Raw genomic sequence first — 17,063 nt, 5'->3', positions numbered from 1 at the left:
AACTATGAGTGAGAAACCACCGTTCCCAAACACCGCCATGGTGCCAAACCTCGATTCGTTTATAAATCTTGAGGTGATGTTTGATTCGGAAGACGTACGCTATCGAATGTTGTGTCCTTCCAATTGGTAGGCGGTTTAGTTTCGTATTTCTTACAGATGTTATCTGCCACCTACACGTTCCATTGCTGCTAGTGAGTGGCGTTTCGCATGTAGAAGGCGTGATCCGAAATGGGTGCTTTACGTAAAATTCTTCGACGAGGATGGGATTCGAACCCACGCGTGCAGAGCACATTGGATTAGCAGTCCAACGCCTTAACCACTCGGCCACCTCGTCTAATGCATCAGAAACTGCGTCCCTCGCTAGTCCTTACGGAAAGAAGTCGTTTGTCGATTCCAAAACGCATCGTACTGTGGCTGGTGTTAACGCTGTAACGCCCTGCTGCAGTGCAGCTGACCAAGCTCCCACTCGTGAATCATTTAATGATGGCATCCGTCCACGTCGGTATCCGATCGGAGGAAATTAGTCGGCCCACTTACTTACTGCAGAAATAAGCACCGAATCGTCGTGTAGCGTTGTCTAATGCAAATGAGAAATGTCCTGTGCATTCAGTATAACAACTACCGCAACGACGCGATTATCTCGATGCGCAACATTTATTTGTCACCTTCGTTGACCTCATCGCTGATGTTGCTTCCAAGTTTCTTTCGAAGAGCAAACCACGTTCTTCGTAGCCGAATTGTGAGACCAGAGGCTCCTGCTGTTGGCGATGGAGCCAGGCCCTATCAGATCGCTTCCGTATATGGCGGTCGGACGGAAAGCAAAACTGTCGAAAGGCGACAGTTGTGCTACAGTTGGGGGTATTATTGGCTCGATACGTTAAAATGTCTGCGAGAAGTAAGCACTTAACTATGAGTGAGAAACCACCGTTCCCAAACACCGCCATGGTGCCAAACCTCGATTCGTTTATAAATCTTGAGGTGATGTTTGATTCGGAAGACGTACGCTATCGAATGTTGTGTCCTTCCAATTGGTAGGCGGTTTAGTTTCGTATTTCTTACAGATGTTATCTGCCACCTACACGTTCCATTGCTACTAGTGAGTGGCGTTTCGCATGTAGAAGGCGTGATCCGAAATGGGTGCTTTACGTAAAATTCTTCGACGAGGATGGGATTCGAACCCACGCGTGCAGAGCACATTGGATTAGCAGTCCAACGCCTTAACCACTCGGCCACCTCGTCTGATGCATCAGAAACTGCGTCCCTCGCTAGTCCTTACGGAAAGAAGTCGTTTGTCGATTCCAAAACGCATCGTACTGTGGCTGGTGTTAACGCTGTAACGCCCTGCTGCAGTGCAGCTGACCAAGCTCCCACTCGTGAATCATTTAATGATGGCATCCGTCCACGTCGGTATCCGATCGGAGGAAATTAGTCGGCCCACTTACTTACTGCAGAAATAAGCACCGAATCGTCGTGTAGCGTTGTCTAATGCAAAAGAGAAATGTCCTGTGCATTCAGTATAACAACTACCGCAACGACGCGATTATCTCGATGCGCAACATTTATTTGTCACCTTCGTTGACCTCATCGCTGATGTTGCTTTCAAGTTTCTTTCGAAGAGCAAACCACGTTCATCGTACCCGAATTGTGAGACCAGAGGCTCCAGCTGTTGGCGATGGAGCCAGGCCCTATCAGATCGCTTCCGTATATGGCGGTCGGACGGAAAGCAAAACTGTCGAAAGGCGACAGTTGTGCTACAGTTGGGGGTATTATTGGCTCGATACGTTAAAATGTCTGCGAGAAGTAAGCACTTAACTATGAGTGAGAAACCACCGTTCCCAAACACCGCCATGGTGCCAAACCTCGATTCGTTTATAAATCTTGAGGTGATGTTTGATTCGGAAGACGTACGCTATCGAATGTTGTGTCCTTCCAATTGGTAGGCGGTTTAGTTTCGTATTTCTTACAGATGTTATCTGCCACCTACACGTTCCATTGCTGCTAGTGAGTGGCGTTTCGCATGTAGAAGGCGTGATCCGAAATGGGTGCTTTACGTAAAATTCTTCGACGAGGATGGGATTCGAACCCACGCGTGCAGAGCACATTGGATTAGCAGTCCAACGCCTTAACCACTCGGCCACCTCGTCTAATGCATCAGAAACTGCGTCCCTCGCTAGTCCTTACGGAAAGAAGTCGTTTGTCGATTCCAAAACGCATCGTACTGTGGCTGGTGTTAACGCTGTAACGCCCTGCTGCAGTGCAGCTGACCAAGCTCCCACTCGTGAATCATTTAATGATGGCATCCGTCCACGTCGGTATCCGATCGGAGGAAATTAGTCGGCCCACTTACTTACTGCAGAAATAAGCACCGAATCGTCGTGTAGCGTTGTCTAATGCAAATGAGAAATGTCCTGTGCATTCAGTATAACAACTACCGCAACGACGCGATTATCTCGATGCGCAACATTTATTTGTCACCTTCGTTGACCTCATCGCTGATGTTGCTTCCAAGTTTCTTTCGAAGAGCAAACCACGTTCTTCGTAGCCGAATTGTGAGACCAGAGGCTCCTGCTGTTGGCGATGGAGCCAGGCCCTATCAGATCGCTTCCGTATATGGCGGTCGGACGGAAAGCAAAACTGTCGAAAGGCGACAGTTGTGCTACAGTTGGGGGTATTATTGGCTCGATACGTTAAAATGTCTGCGAGAAGTAAGCACTTAACTATGAGTGAGAAACCACCGTTCCCAAACACCGCCATGGTGCCAAACCTCGATTCGTTTATAAATCTTGAGGTGATGTTTGATTCGGAAGACGTACGCTATCGAATGTTGTGTCCTTCCAATTGGTAGGCGGTTTAGTTTCGTATTTCTTACAGATGTTATCTGCCACCTACACGTTCCATTGCTACTAGTGAGTGGCGTTTCGCATGTAGAAGGCGTGATCCGAAATGGGTGCTTTACGTAAAATTCTTCGACGAGGATGGGATTCGAACCCACGCGTGCAGAGCACATTGGATTAGCAGTCCAACGCCTTAACCACTCGGCCACCTCGTCTGATGCATCAGAAACTGCGTCCCTCGCTAGTCCTTACGGAAAGAAGTCGTTTGTCGATTCCAAAACGCATCGTACTGTGGCTGGTGTTAACGCTGTAACGCCCTGCTGCAGTGCAGCTGACCAAGCTCCCACTCGTGAATCATTTAATGATGGCATCCGTCCACGTCGGTATCCGATCGGAGGAAATTAGTCGGCCCACTTACTTACTGCAGAAATAAGCACCGAATCGTCGTGTAGCGTTGTCTAATGCAAAAGAGAAATGTCCTGTGCATTCAGTATAACAACTACCGCAACGACGCGATTATCTCGATGCGCAACATTTATTTGTCACCTTCGTTGACCTCATCGCTGATGTTGCTTTCAAGTTTCTTTCGAAGAGCAAACCACGTTCATCGTACCCGAATTGTGAGACCAGAGGCTCCAGCTGTTGGCGATGGAGCCAGGCCCTATCAGATCGCTTCCGTATATGGCGGTCGGACGGAAAGCAAAACTGTCGAAAGGCGACAGTTGTGCTACAGTTGGGGGTATTATTGGCTCGATACGTTAAAATGTCTGCGAGAAGTAAGCACTTAACTATGAGTGAGAAACCACCGTTCCCAAACACCGCCATGGTGCCAAACCTCGATTCGTTTATAAATCTTGAGGTGATGTTTGATTCGGAAGACGTACGCTATCGAATGTTGTGTCCTTCCATTTTGGTAGGCGGTTTAGTTTCGTATTTCTTACAGATGTTATCTGCCACCTACACGTTCCATTGCTACTAGTGAGTGGCGTTTCGCATGTAGAAGGCGTGATCCGAAATGGGTGCTTTACGTAAAATTCTTCGACGAGGATGGGATTCGAACCCACGCGTGCAGAGCACATTGGATTAGCAGTCCAACGCCTTAACCACTCGGCCACCTCGTCTGATGCATCAGAAACTGCGTCCCTCGCTAGTCCTTACGGAAAGAAGTCGTTTGTCGATTCCAAAACGCATCGTACTGTGGCTGGTGTTAACGCTGTAACGCCCTGCTGCAGTGCAGCTGACCAAGCTCCCACTCGTGAATCATTTAATGATGGCATCCGTCCACGTCGGTATCCAATCGGAGGAAATTAGTCGGCCCACTTACTTACTGCAGAAATAAGCACCGAATCGTCGTGTAGCGTTGTCTAATGCAAATGAGAAATGTCCTGTGCATTCAGTATAACAACTACCGCAACGACGCGATTATCTCGATGCGCAACATTTATTTGTCACCTTCGTTGACCTCATCGCTGATGTTGCTTCCAAGTTTCTTTCGAAGAGCAAACCACGTTCTTCGTAGCCGAATTGTGAGACCAGAGGCTCCTGCTGTTGGCGATGGAGCCAGGCCCTATCAGATCGCTTCCGTATATGGCGGTCGGACGGAAAGCAAAACTGTCGAAAGGCGACAGTTGTGCTACAGTTGGGGGTATTATTGGCTCGATACGTTAAAATGTCTGCGAGAAGTAAGCACTTAACTATGAGTGAGAAACCACCGTTCCCAAACACCGCCATGGTGCCAAACCTCGATTCGTTTATAAATCTTGAGGTGATGTTTGATTCGGAAGACGTACGCTATCGAATGTTGTGTCCTTCCAATTGGTAGGCGGTTTAGTTTCGTATTTCTTACAGATGTTATCTGCCACCTACACGTTCCATTGCTACTAGTGAGTGGCGTTTCGCATGTAGAAGGCGTGATCCGAAATGGGTGCTTTACGTAAAATTCTTCGACGAGGATGGGATTCGAACCCACGCGTGCAGAGCACATTGGATTAGCAGTCCAACGCCTTAACCACTCGGCCACCTCGTCTGATGCATCAGAAACTGCGTCCCTCGCTAGTCCTTACGGAAAGAAGTCGTTTGTCGATTCCAAAACGCATCGTACTGTGGCTGGTGTTAACGCTGTAACGCCCTGCTGCAGTGCAGCTGACCAAGCTCCCACTCGTGAATCATTTAATGATGGCATCCGTCCACGTCGGTATCCGATCGGAGGAAATTAGTCGGCCCACTTACTTACTGCAGAAATAAGCACCGAATCGTCGTGTAGCGTTGTCTAATGCAAATGAGAAATGTCCTGTGCATTCAGTATAACAACTACCGCAACGACGCGATTATCTCGATGCGCAACATTTATTTGTCACCTTCGTTGACCTCATCGCTGATGTTGCTTCCAAGTTTCTTTCGAAGAGCAAACCACGTTCTTCGTAGCCGAATTGTGAGACCAGAGGCTCCTGCTGTTGGCGATGGAGCCAGGCCCTATCAGATCGCTTCCGTATATGGCGGTCGGACGGAAAGCAAAACTGTCGAAAGGCGACAGTTGTGCTACAGTTGGGGGTATTATTGGCTCGATACGTTAAAATGTCTGCGAGAAGTAAGCACTTAACTATGAGTGAGAAACCACCGTTCCCAAACACCGCCATGGTGCCAAACCTCGATTCGTTTATAAATCTTGAGGTGATGTTTGATTCGGAAGACGTACGCTATCGAATGTTGTGTCCTTCCAATTGGTAGGCGGTTTAGTTTCGTATTTCTTACAGATGTTATCTGCCACCTACACGTTCCATTGCTACTAGTGAGTGGCGTTTCGCATGTAGAAGGCGTGATCCGAAATGGGTGCTTTACGTAAAATTCTTCGACGAGGATGGGATTCGAACCCACGCGTGCAGAGCACATTGGATTAGCAGTCCAACGCCTTAACCACTCGGCCACCTCGTCTGATGCATCAGAAACTGCGTCCCTCGCTAGTCCTTACGGAAAGAAGTCGTTTGTCGATTCCAAAACGCATCGTACTGTGGCTGGTGTTAACGCTGTAACGCCCTGCTGCAGTGCAGCTGACCAAGCTCCCACTCGTGAATCATTTAATGATGGCATCCGTCCACGTCGGTATCCGATCGGAGGAAATTAGTCGGCCCACTTACTTACTGCAGAAATAAGCACCGAATCGTCGTGTAGCGTTGTCTAATGCAAATGAGAAATGTCCTGTGCATTCAGTATAACAACTACCGCAACGACGCGATTATCTCGATGCGCAACATTTATTTGTCACCTTCGTTGACCTCATCGCTGATGTTGCTTCCAAGTTTCTTTCGAAGAGCAAACCACGTTCTTCGTAGCCGAATTGTGAGACCAGAGGCTCCTGCTGTTGGCGATGGAGCCAGGCCCTATCAGATCGCTTCCGTATATGGCGGTCGGACGGAAAGCAAAACTGTCGAAAGGCGACAGTTGTGCTACAGTTGGGGGTATTATTGGCTCGATACGTTAAAATGTCTGCGAGAAGTAAGCACTTAACTATGAGTGAGAAACCACCGTTCCCAAACACCGCCATGGTGCCAAACCTCGATTCGTTTATAAATCTTGAGGTGATGTTTGATTCGGAAGACGTACGCTATCGAATGTTGTGTCCTTCCAATTGGTAGGCGGTTTAGTTTCGTATTTCTTACAGATGTTATCTGCCACCTACACGTTCCATTGCTACTAGTGAGTGGCGTTTCGCATGTAGAAGGCGTGATCCGAAATGGGTGCTTTACGTAAAATTCTTCGACGAGGATGGGATTCGAACCCACGCGTGCAGAGCACATTGGATTAGCAGTCCAACGCCTTAACCACTCGGCCACCTCGTCTGATGCATCAGAAACTGCGTCCCTCGCTAGTCCTTACGGAAAGAAGTCGTTTGTCGATTCCAAAACGCATCGTACTGTGGCTGGTGTTAACGCTGTAACGCCCTGCTGCAGTGCAGCTGACCAAGCTCCCACTCGTGAATCATTTAATGATGGCATCCGTCCACGTCGGTATCCGATCGGAGGAAATTAGTCGGCCCACTTACTTACTGCAGAAATAAGCACCGAATCGTCGTGTAGCGTTGTCTAATGCAAATGAGAAATGTCCTGTGCATTCAGTATAACAACTACCGCAACGACGCGATTATCTCGATGCGCAACATTTATTTGTCACCTTCGTTGACCTCATCGCTGATGTTGCTTCCAAGTTTCTTTCGAAGAGCAAACCACGTTCTTCGTAGCCGAATTGTGAGACCAGAGGCTCCTGCTGTTGGCGATGGAGCCAGGCCCTATCAGATCGCTTCCGTATATGGCGGTCGGACGGAAAGCAAAACTGTCGAAAGGCGACAGTTGTGCTACAGTTGGGGGTATTATTGGCTCGATACGTTAAAATGTCTGCGAGAAGTAAGCACTTAACTATGAGTGAGAAACCACCGTTCCCAAACACCGCCATGGTGCCAAACCTCGATTCGTTTATAAATCTTGAGGTGATGTTTGATTCGGAAGACGTACGCTATCGAATGTTGTGTCCTTCCAATTGGTAGGCGGTTTAGTTTCGTATTTCTTACAGATGTTATCTGCCACCTACACGTTCCATTGCTACTAGTGAGTGGCGTTTCGCATGTAGAAGGCGTGATCCGAAATGGGTGCTTTACGTAAAATTCTTCGACGAGGATGGGATTCGAACCCACGCGTGCAGAGCACATTGGATTAGCAGTCCAACGCCTTAACCACTCGGCCACCTCGTCTGATGCATCAGAAACTGCGTCCCTCGCTAGTCCTTACGGAAAGAAGTCGTTTGTCGATTCCAAAACGCATCGTACTGTGGCTGGTGTTAACGCTGTAACGCCCTGCTGCAGTGCAGCTGACCAAGCTCCCACTCGTGAATCATTTAATGATGGCATCCGTCCACGTCGGTATCCGATCGGAGGAAATTAGTCGGCCCACTTACTTACTGCAGAAATAAGCACCGAATCGTCGTGTAGCGTTGTCTAATGCAAATGAGAAATGTCCTGTGCATTCAGTATAACAACTACCGCAACGACGCGATTATCTCGATGCGCAACATTTATTTGTCACCTTCGTTGACCTCATCGCTGATGTTGCTTCCAAGTTTCTTTCGAAGAGCAAACCACGTTCTTCGTAGCCGAATTGTGAGACCAGAGGCTCCTGCTGTTGGCGATGGAGCCAGGCCCTATCAGATCGCTTCCGTATATGGCGGTCGGACGGAAAGCAAAACTGTCGAAAGGCGACAGTTGTGCTACAGTTGGGGGTATTATTGGCTCGATACGTTAAAATGTCTGCGAGAAGTAAGCACTTAACTATGAGTGAGAAACCACCGTTCCCAAACACCGCCATGGTGCCAAACCTCGATTCGTTTATAAATCTTGAGGTGATGTTTGATTCGGAAGACGTACGCTATCGAATGTTGTGTCCTTCCAATTGGTAGGCGGTTTAGTTTCGTATTTCTTACAGATGTTATCTGCCACCTACACGTTCCATTGCTACTAGTGAGTGGCGTTTCGCATGTAGAAGGCGTGATCCGAAATGGGTGCTTTACGTAAAATTCTTCGACGAGGATGGGATTCGAACCCACGCGTGCAGAGCACATTGGATTAGCAGTCCAACGCCTTAACCACTCGGCCACCTCGTCTGATGCATCAGAAACTGCGTCCCTCGCTAGTCCTTACGGAAAGAAGTCGTTTGTCGATTCCAAAACGCATCGTACTGTGGCTGGTGTTAACGCTGTAACGCCCTGCTGCAGTGCAGCTGACCAAGCTCCCACTCGTGAATCATTTAATGATGGCATCCGTCCACGTCGGTATCCGATCGGAGGAAATTAGTCGGCCCACTTACTTACTGCAGAAATAAGCACCGAATCGTCGTGTAGCGTTGTCTAATGCAAATGAGAAATGTCCTGTGCATTCAGTATAACAACTACCGCAACGACGCGATTATCTCGATGCGCAACATTTATTTGTCACCTTCGTTGACCTCATCGCTGATGTTGCTTCCAAGTTTCTTTCGAAGAGCAAACCACGTTCTTCGTAGCCGAATTGTGAGACCAGAGGCTCCTGCTGTTGGCGATGGAGCCAGGCCCTATCAGATCGCTTCCGTATATGGCGGTCGGACGGAAAGCAAAACTGTCGAAAGGCGACAGTTGTGCTACAGTTGGGGGTATTATTGGCTCGATACGTTAAAATGTCTGCGAGAAGTAAGCACTTAACTATGAGTGAGAAACCACCGTTCCCAAACACCGCCATGGTGCCAAACCTCGATTCGTTTATAAATCTTGAGGTGATGTTTGATTCGGAAGACGTACGCTATCGAATGTTGTGTCCTTCCAATTGGTAGGCGGTTTAGTTTCGTATTTCTTACAGATGTTATCTGCCACCTACACGTTCCATTGCTACTAGTGAGTGGCGTTTCGCATGTAGAAGGCGTGATCCGAAATGGGTGCTTTACGTAAAATTCTTCGACGAGGATGGGATTCGAACCCACGCGTGCAGAGCACATTGGATTAGCAGTCCAACGCCTTAACCACTCGGCCACCTCGTCTGATGCATCAGAAACTGCGTCCCTCGCTAGTCCTTACGGAAAGAAGTCGTTTGTCGATTCCAAAACGCATCGTACTGTGGCTGGTGTTAACGCTGTAACGCCCTGCTGCAGTGCAGCTGACCAAGCTCCCACTCGTGAATCATTTAATGATGGCATCCGTCCACGTCGGTATCCGATCGGAGGAAATTAGTCGGCCCACTTACTTACTGCAGAAATAAGCACCGAATCGTCGTGTAGCGTTGTCTAATGCAAATGAGAAATGTCCTGTGCATTCAGTATAACAACTACCGCAACGACGCGATTATCTCGATGCGCAACATTTATTTGTCACCTTCGCTGATGTTGCTTCCAAGTTTCTTTCGAAGAGCAAACCACGTTCTTCGTAGCCGAATTGTGAGACCAGAGGCTCCTGCTGTTGGCGATGGAGCCAGGCCCTATCAGATCGCTTCCGTATATGGCGGTCGGACGGAAAGCAAAACTGTCGAAAGGCGACAGTTGTGCTACAGTTGGGGGTATTATTGGCTCGATACGTTAAAATGTCTGCGAGAAGTAAGCACTTAACTATGAGTGAGAAACCACCGTTCCCAAACACCGCCATGGTGCCAAACCTCGATTCGTTTATAAATCTTGAGGTGATGTTTGATTCGGAAGACGTACGCTATCGAATGTTGTGTCCTTCCAATTGGTAGGCGGTTTAGTTTCGTATTTCTTACAGATGTTATCTGCCACCTACACGTTCCATTGCTACTAGTGAGTGGCGTTTCGCATGTAGAAGGCGTGATCCGAAATGGGTGCTTTACGTAAAATTCTTCGACGAGGATGGGATTCGAACCCACGCGTGCAGAGCACATTGGATTAGCAGTCCAACGCCTTAACCACTCGGCCACCTCGTCTGATGCATCAGAAACTGCGTCCCTCGCTAGTCCTTACGGAAAGAAGTCGTTTGTCGATTCCAAAACGCATCGTACTGTGGCTGGTGTTAACGCTGTAACGCCCTGCTGCAGTGCAGCTGACCAAGCTCCCACTCGTGAATCATTTAATGATGGCATCCGTCCACGTCGGTATCCGATCGGAGGAAATTAGTCGGCCCACTTACTTACTGCAGAAATAAGCACCGAATCGTCGTGTAGCGTTGTCTAATGCAAATGAGAAATGTCCTGTGCATTCAGTATAACAACTACCGCAACGACGCGATTATCTCGATGCGCAACATTTATTTGTCACCTTCGTTGACCTCATCGCTGATGTTGCTTCCAAGTTTCTTTCGAAGAGCAAACCACGTTCTTCGTAGCCGAATTGTGAGACCAGAGGCTCCTGCTGTTGGCGATGGAGCCAGGCCCTATCAGATCGCTTCCGTATATGGCGGTCGGACGGAAAGCAAAACTGTCGAAAGGCGACAGTTGTGCTACAGTTGGGGGTATTATTGGCTCGATACGTTAAAATGTCTGCGAGAAGTAAGCACTTAACTATGAGTGAGAAACCACCGTTCCCAAACACCGCCATGGTGCCAAACCTCGATTCGTTTATAAATCTTGAGGTGATGTTTGATTCGGAAGACGTACGCTATCGAATGTTGTGTCCTTCCAATTGGTAGGCGGTTTAGTTTCGTATTTCTTACAGATGTTATCTGCCACCTACACGTTCCATTGCTACTAGTGAGTGGCGTTTCGCATGTAGAAGGCGTGATCCGAAATGGGTGCTTTACGTAAAATTCTTCGACGAGGATGGGATTCGAACCCACGCGTGCAGAGCACATTGGATTAGCAGTCCAACGCCTTAACCACTCGGCCACCTCGTCTGATGCATCAGAAACTGCGTCCCTCGCTAGTCCTTACGGAAAGAAGTCGTTTGTCGATTCCAAAACGCATCGTACTGTGGCTGGTGTTAACGCTGTAACGCCCTGCTGCAGTGCAGCTGACCAAGCTCCCACTCGTGAATCATTTAATGATGGCATCCGTCCACGTCGGTATCCGATCGGAGGAAATTAGTCGGCCCACTTACTTACTGCAGAAATAAGCACCGAATCGTCGTGTAGCGTTGTCTAATGCAAATGAGAAATGTCCTGTGCATTCAGTATAACAACTACCGCAACGACGCGATTATCTCGATGCGCAACATTTATTTGTCACCTTCGTTGACCTCATCGCTGATGTTGCTTCCAAGTTTCTTTCGAAGAGCAAACCACGTTCTTCGTAGCCGAATTGTGAGACCAGAGGCTCCTGCTGTTGGCGATGGAGCCAGGCCCTATCAGATCGCTTCCGTATATGGCGGTCGGACGGAAAGCAAAACTGTCGAAAGGCGACAGTTGTGCTACAGTTGGGGGTATTATTGGCTCGATACGTTAAAATGTCTGCGAGAAGTAAGCACTTAACTATGAGTGAGAAACCACCGTTCCCAAACACCGCCATGGTGCCAAACCTCGATTCGTTTATAAATCTTGAGGTGATGTTTGATTCGGAAGACGTACGCTATCGAATGTTGTGTCCTTCCAATTGGTAGGCGGTTTAGTTTCGTATTTCTTACAGATGTTATCTGCCACCTACACGTTCCATTGCTACTAGTGAGTGGCGTTTCGCATGTAGAAGGCGTGATCCGAAATGGGTGCTTTACGTAAAATTCTTCGACGAGGATGGGATTCGAACCCACGCGTGCAGAGCACATTGGATTAGCAGTCCAACGCCTTAACCACTCGGCCACCTCGTCTGATGCATCAGAAACTGCGTCCCTCGCTAGTCCTTACGGAAAGAAGTCGTTTGTCGATTCCAAAACGCATCGTACTGTGGCTGGTGTTAACGCTGTAACGCCCTGCTGCAGTGCAGCTGACCAAGCTCCCACTCGTGAATCATTTAATGATGGCATCCGTCCACGTCGGTATCCGATCGGAGGAAATTAGTCGGCCCACTTACTTACTGCAGAAATAAGCACCGAATCGTCGTGTAGCGTTGTCTAATGCAAATGAGAAATGTCCTGTGCATTCAGTATAACAACTACCGCAACGACGCGATTATCTCGATGCGCAACATTTATTTGTCACCTTCGTTGACCTCATCGCTGATGTTGCTTCCAAGTTTCTTTCGAAGAGCAAACCACGTTCTTCGTAGCCGAATTGTGAGACCAGAGGCTCCTGCTGTTGGCGATGGAGCCAGGCCCTATCAGATCGCTTCCGTATATGGCGGTCGGACGGAAAGCAAAACTGTCGAAAGGCGACAGTTGTGCTACAGTTGGGGGTATTATTGGCTCGATACGTTAAAATGTCTGCGAGAAGTAAGCACTTAACTATGAGTGAGAAACCACCGTTCCCAAACACCGCCATGGTGCCAAACCTCGATTCGTTTATAAATCTTGAGGTGATGTTTGATTCGGAAGACGTACGCTATCGAATGTTGTGTCCTTCCAATTGGTAGGCGGTTTAGTTTCGTATTTCTTACAGATGTTATCTGCCACCTACACGTTCCATTGCTACTAGTGAGTGGCGTTTCGCATGTAGAAGGCGTGATCCGAAATGGGTGCTTTACGTAAAATTCTTCGACGAGGATGGGATTCGAACCCACGCGTGCAGAGCACATTGGATTAGCAGTCCAACGCCTTAACCACTCGGCCACCTCGTCTGATGCATCAGAAACTGCGTCCCTCGCTAGTCCTTACGGAAAGAAGTCGTTTGTCGATTCCAAAACGCATCGTACTGTGGCTGGTGTTAACGCTGTAACGCCCTGCTGCAGTGCAGCTGACCAAGCTCCCACTCGTGAATCATTTAATGATGGCATCCGTCCACGTCGGTATCCGATCGGAGGAAATTAGTCGGCCCACTTACTTACTGCAGAAATAAGCACCGAATCGTCGTGTAGCGTTGTCTAATGCAAATGAGAAATGTCCTGTGCATTCAGTATAACAACTACCGCAACGACGCGATTATCTCGATGCGCAACATTTATTTGTCACCTTCGTTGACCTCATCGCTGATGTTGCTTCCAAGTTTCTTTCGAAGAGCAAACCACGTTCTTCGTAGCCGAATTGTGAGACCAGAGGCTCCTGCTGTTGGCGATGGAGCCAGGCCCTATCAGATCGCTTCCGTATATGGCGGTCGGACGGAAAGCAAAACTGTCGAAAGGCGACAGTTGTGCTACAGTTGGGGGTATTATTGGCTCGATACGTTAAAATGTCTGCGAGAAGTAAGCACTTAACTATGAGTGAGAAACCACCGTTCCCAAACACCGCCATGGTGCCAAACCTCGATTCGTTTATAAATCTTGAGGTGATGTTTGATTCGGAAGACGTACGCTATCGAATGTTGTGTCCTTCCAATTGGTAGGCGGTTTAGTTTCGTATTTCTTACAGATGTTATCTGCCACCTACACGTTCCATTGCTACTAGTGAGTGGCGTTTCGCATGTAGAAGGCGTGATCCGAAATGGGTGCTTTACGTAAAATTCTTCGCCGAGGATGGGATTGGAACCCACGCGTGCAGAGCGCATTGGATGAGCAGTCCAACGCCTTAACCACTTGTTTTTTTATTTTTTATTTTTTTATGTCTTTTTTTAATTTATTTATTTGCTTTAATTTGTAATAAGAATAGAATGAACAAAGTGTATATCACTGCTAGGCTGCCATAGCGCAATATATGAAATGAAATGTCTTCTTGAGGTGTTTTTTTAATTATATATATATTTAAAAATATATATATATTTTTTTTTTGGGCCAAGTAGTAAACAGAAATTTTTATGGTGCACAAAAGATTATCACTTCATAATTGAAGGAAGGTTGCTCCGCAGCTCTGCGAGAGTAGGGAAATGTGAAAAAGAAAATGGGAAAGAAAAAATGCCTTCTGCATTAGTGAGCATCTGAATAGTATCGTAAATTTCCGACAAGTACTAAAGTCCCAGGAAGCAAATGGGATTCATACAAACAGGTCACTGGCAACCTCTGCGATCCGAAATATTGTATTTGAAGCATTTAACCGTTATTTATGATGTTCAGCATATTTCCAAATATCCTCCTGTAGTCACAATGTTGTCTCATTTTAAGGTGTTCAATTTCTATGTAAGAATAATAGTCGAGGAAAGTAGCATGCCTATTCTGCATAATAAACGATGCTGTGTGGCCCATGATCCACGTTGCAGCGTTGTTTTTGGCTCGTGGATATCTCAGTTTTTGTGGCTGAATGATCTCTAAAAGATCTACACCACAGGGCGTCGTACTGTCTATCACCGGCAATCGTTGACGAAGAAATGTAGTAATTTCTTCTGCATGTCCGCACGTGAACCTATGAAGAAGCGTATCGACCCTTCCGCATGCGTCACAGTTGGGCGTTGGATGAAGGCCAATTTTATGTAGCTTTTCATTCGTTGCTACTTTATCGTTGGCTGTTAGATACCAGTCGGCTATGACGCGTGACGGTAACACGTCGCTGTGCACATTCCGCCATACTATACTCCAATGTGTATGTGGATGTTTTACTTCGAGACGATTCCTGTGGTTTGTTGTCGTGAGAAGGCCATAAAGCTTCCTGTTCGTCAGGCTTCCGTTATCGACGATGTTGTGTCGAATGTAGCTCATTTCGATGTAGTACAGTCGCACATGTCTGTAAGAAAGTGGAATGCCGGCGATATTAACGGGTGTGAGGCTTCCACCGCTGAATGAGGTATGTGATGATACTGGTCCTCCGTGTACGGAACTCCTTCCTGATGCGATTTAGAAGCAGGGTTACACATTTTTTGTGTACTTTAATGAGGTTAAGGCCACCTTTGAACGAAGGTAAGGTTAAGGTATCGAATTGAACTTTGAAAATGTGCCCCCTAAAAAGAAACCAGCATAACGCTTGTTGTATACTCTTGGCTAGATGGTCGGAGATTGGAAGAATTTGCGCCAAATAAGTCATCTTGCTCGTGATGGCGATCTCGATGGTCTTAACTTTCTGTAGTATGTTCAAGTCACGATCGGAGTGAAGTATCAAAGCAGCACGTAATTTATTAAGCATGTGTGACCAGTTCTTCGTCAGGAATTTGTCTGGTTTGGCCTCAAAAGTAACACCGAGGGTTGTGTGAGAATCCTTGACCTTGCATCAGGTAACATGGGATATGTCTCCGATACCGCCACCGATCTGCAAAGCTGTGGTTTTAGTTCTATTGAGTATTGCTCCTGAAAGAAACGTGAATGTTTGTAAAAGAGTTTCTGCTGACAGAAGTTGTTGCGATGATGACACAGTTACGCATATATCGTCAGCATACGCAATGCATGGGATAGTGACAGACTCGACGCTAAGTCCGATCCCGCTATGCGCCAAGTTGTTCAGTAGCGGCTCTACTGCAATGGCGTACAAAATCATTGACAGAGGACATCCTTGGCGGACGGATTGCTCAATGGAAACTTCTTTTGTAAAATGGCCATTAATGAGAATCCGTGAGGAGGCGTTTGTAGTAAGTTTGCGAATTAATTCTATGAGATGAAGTCCAAATCCTAGTTTCTTCATGCTTTTAAAGAGGAAGTCATGACGTACACGGTCATAAGCCTTCTCAAAATCTAGAAAGATCAGAGCGCCCTGTCCTTTTGTTACAGCATACGAACAGATGATGTCCCTCAAATCGCAGGCTGCTGAAATTGCACTTCGGCCTTGCACTGCACTGTACTGGTAACTCCCCAAAACCTTGTACATAACGGTTTGCATCCTTAGCTTAATCGATCTGGTGATGATTTTGAAATCGGCATTCAGGTGTGTGATGGGTCGCATGTTTTCGACCTTCCTGCTGTTCCCTTTTTTCGGTAAGGGCAGGATGATACCTTCCGTAAATGCCTTGGGTATAACTTCCAGGTGCCAGAGTTCATTCGCTATCTCGAGGAATGTCGGACCGAGGAGGTTCCAGTAACGCTGGTAAAACTCAGCGCTGAGACCGTCGGGTCCTGGTGACTTCCCTTTCTTTTCACTGTGGACCGCCAGTCGGATTTCGTCCTCTGTGAAAAGAGATTCCAGATTTTCATTATCCTGTTGTGACAAGCGACAGCTCAACGTCCTAAGAAAATCGTCGCACGAGTTTTCATCAACGGCTTGCTTCTTGTAAAGTTGACTATAATAGTCGTAGACGTGCGAGATGATGTCACGTTGCTTCGTGATGGCATTCTCAGCGTCATCAACGACGGCTTCAATCAACATGGCTTTACACCGTTTCGTCGTTCTCAGGATGTGGTACAGAGAGGCCCGTTCTTCGGCGGCAACATCCTTGGGGTGGGCTCGCACGATGATGCCTTGCATTCGTTGGCGTTGTATCGCCGTGATTTTCGCTTTATATCGTTTGATCTTTATGTCGATAACGCGAGAAGGATTGGTAGCGTGACTATACAGTTCTCTCAAACAGCGATAATAAAACTCAATAGTCTGTTTCTGCCAAAAGCTTTTTTGTCGGGCGTAACTCATGAGGGTGAGGCGTAATTTAGGCTTAGCACACTGAGTCCACCACTGGAGAGCGCTATCATAACGACGTCGTTGCCGCTGGAGCTGGTGCCACGTTATGTTCACCTCCTCTTCAAGTTGGGCATCCTGCAGAAGGCTGACATTCAATTTCCAGTAGCCTTTCCCGCGGTATATTTGCTGGTGGTGTAGGTTAAGGTAACACTGATACGCACAATGGTCGGAGATGTTGACAGGAGCTATGTCACAGTTCACAGCGTGTCGCTGGAGGGCCTCGGAC

The 17,063-nt window shown here is 47.5% G+C and overlaps 15 non-coding genes across 15 annotated transcripts; all 15 read right to left on the bottom strand.

Annotated features, from left to right (window-relative positions):
• Positions 1 to 252: 252 nt before the first annotated feature.
• On the bottom strand, positions 253 to 334 carry Trnas-gcu (transfer RNA serine (anticodon GCU)). Its single transcript has one exon. It is a non-coding gene; the product is annotated as a tRNA-Ser (tRNA).
• An 823-nt stretch (positions 335 to 1,157) lies between these two features.
• On the bottom strand, positions 1,158 to 1,239 carry Trnas-gcu (transfer RNA serine (anticodon GCU)). Its single transcript has one exon. It is a non-coding gene; the product is annotated as a tRNA-Ser (tRNA).
• An 823-nt stretch (positions 1,240 to 2,062) lies between these two features.
• On the bottom strand, positions 2,063 to 2,144 carry Trnas-gcu (transfer RNA serine (anticodon GCU)). The gene has a single exon. It is a non-coding gene; the product is annotated as a tRNA-Ser (tRNA).
• An 823-nt stretch (positions 2,145 to 2,967) lies between these two features.
• On the bottom strand, positions 2,968 to 3,049 carry Trnas-gcu (transfer RNA serine (anticodon GCU)). Its single transcript has one exon. It is a non-coding gene; the product is annotated as a tRNA-Ser (tRNA).
• Positions 3,050 to 3,873: 824 nt separating this feature from the next.
• On the bottom strand, positions 3,874 to 3,955 carry Trnas-gcu (transfer RNA serine (anticodon GCU)). Its single transcript has one exon. It is a non-coding gene; the product is annotated as a tRNA-Ser (tRNA).
• An 823-nt stretch (positions 3,956 to 4,778) lies between these two features.
• On the bottom strand, positions 4,779 to 4,860 carry Trnas-gcu (transfer RNA serine (anticodon GCU)). The gene has a single exon. It is a non-coding gene; the product is annotated as a tRNA-Ser (tRNA).
• Positions 4,861 to 5,683: 823 nt separating this feature from the next.
• On the bottom strand, positions 5,684 to 5,765 carry Trnas-gcu (transfer RNA serine (anticodon GCU)). Its single transcript has one exon. It is a non-coding gene; the product is annotated as a tRNA-Ser (tRNA).
• An 823-nt stretch (positions 5,766 to 6,588) lies between these two features.
• On the bottom strand, positions 6,589 to 6,670 carry Trnas-gcu (transfer RNA serine (anticodon GCU)). The gene has a single exon. It is a non-coding gene; the product is annotated as a tRNA-Ser (tRNA).
• Positions 6,671 to 7,493: 823 nt separating this feature from the next.
• On the bottom strand, positions 7,494 to 7,575 carry Trnas-gcu (transfer RNA serine (anticodon GCU)). Its single transcript has one exon. It is a non-coding gene; the product is annotated as a tRNA-Ser (tRNA).
• An 823-nt stretch (positions 7,576 to 8,398) lies between these two features.
• Trnas-gcu (transfer RNA serine (anticodon GCU)) lies at positions 8,399 to 8,480 on the bottom strand. The gene has a single exon. It is a non-coding gene; the product is annotated as a tRNA-Ser (tRNA).
• Positions 8,481 to 9,303: 823 nt separating this feature from the next.
• On the bottom strand, positions 9,304 to 9,385 carry Trnas-gcu (transfer RNA serine (anticodon GCU)). The gene has a single exon. It is a non-coding gene; the product is annotated as a tRNA-Ser (tRNA).
• Positions 9,386 to 10,196: 811 nt separating this feature from the next.
• Trnas-gcu (transfer RNA serine (anticodon GCU)) lies at positions 10,197 to 10,278 on the bottom strand. Its single transcript has one exon. It is a non-coding gene; the product is annotated as a tRNA-Ser (tRNA).
• Positions 10,279 to 11,101: 823 nt separating this feature from the next.
• On the bottom strand, positions 11,102 to 11,183 carry Trnas-gcu (transfer RNA serine (anticodon GCU)). The gene has a single exon. It is a non-coding gene; the product is annotated as a tRNA-Ser (tRNA).
• An 823-nt stretch (positions 11,184 to 12,006) lies between these two features.
• Trnas-gcu (transfer RNA serine (anticodon GCU)) lies at positions 12,007 to 12,088 on the bottom strand. The gene has a single exon. It is a non-coding gene; the product is annotated as a tRNA-Ser (tRNA).
• Positions 12,089 to 12,911: 823 nt separating this feature from the next.
• Trnas-gcu (transfer RNA serine (anticodon GCU)) lies at positions 12,912 to 12,993 on the bottom strand. Its single transcript has one exon. It is a non-coding gene; the product is annotated as a tRNA-Ser (tRNA).
• Between the last annotated feature and the right edge of the window lie 4,070 nt (positions 12,994 to 17,063).

Source organism: Schistocerca cancellata, chromosome 2 (assembly GCF_023864275.1).
Source record: "Schistocerca cancellata isolate TAMUIC-IGC-003103 chromosome 2, iqSchCanc2.1, whole genome shotgun sequence".
Lineage (NCBI taxonomy): Eukaryota > Metazoa > Arthropoda > Insecta > Orthoptera > Acrididae > Schistocerca > Schistocerca cancellata.
This window is presented reverse-complemented; position numbering and strand designations above follow the sequence as displayed.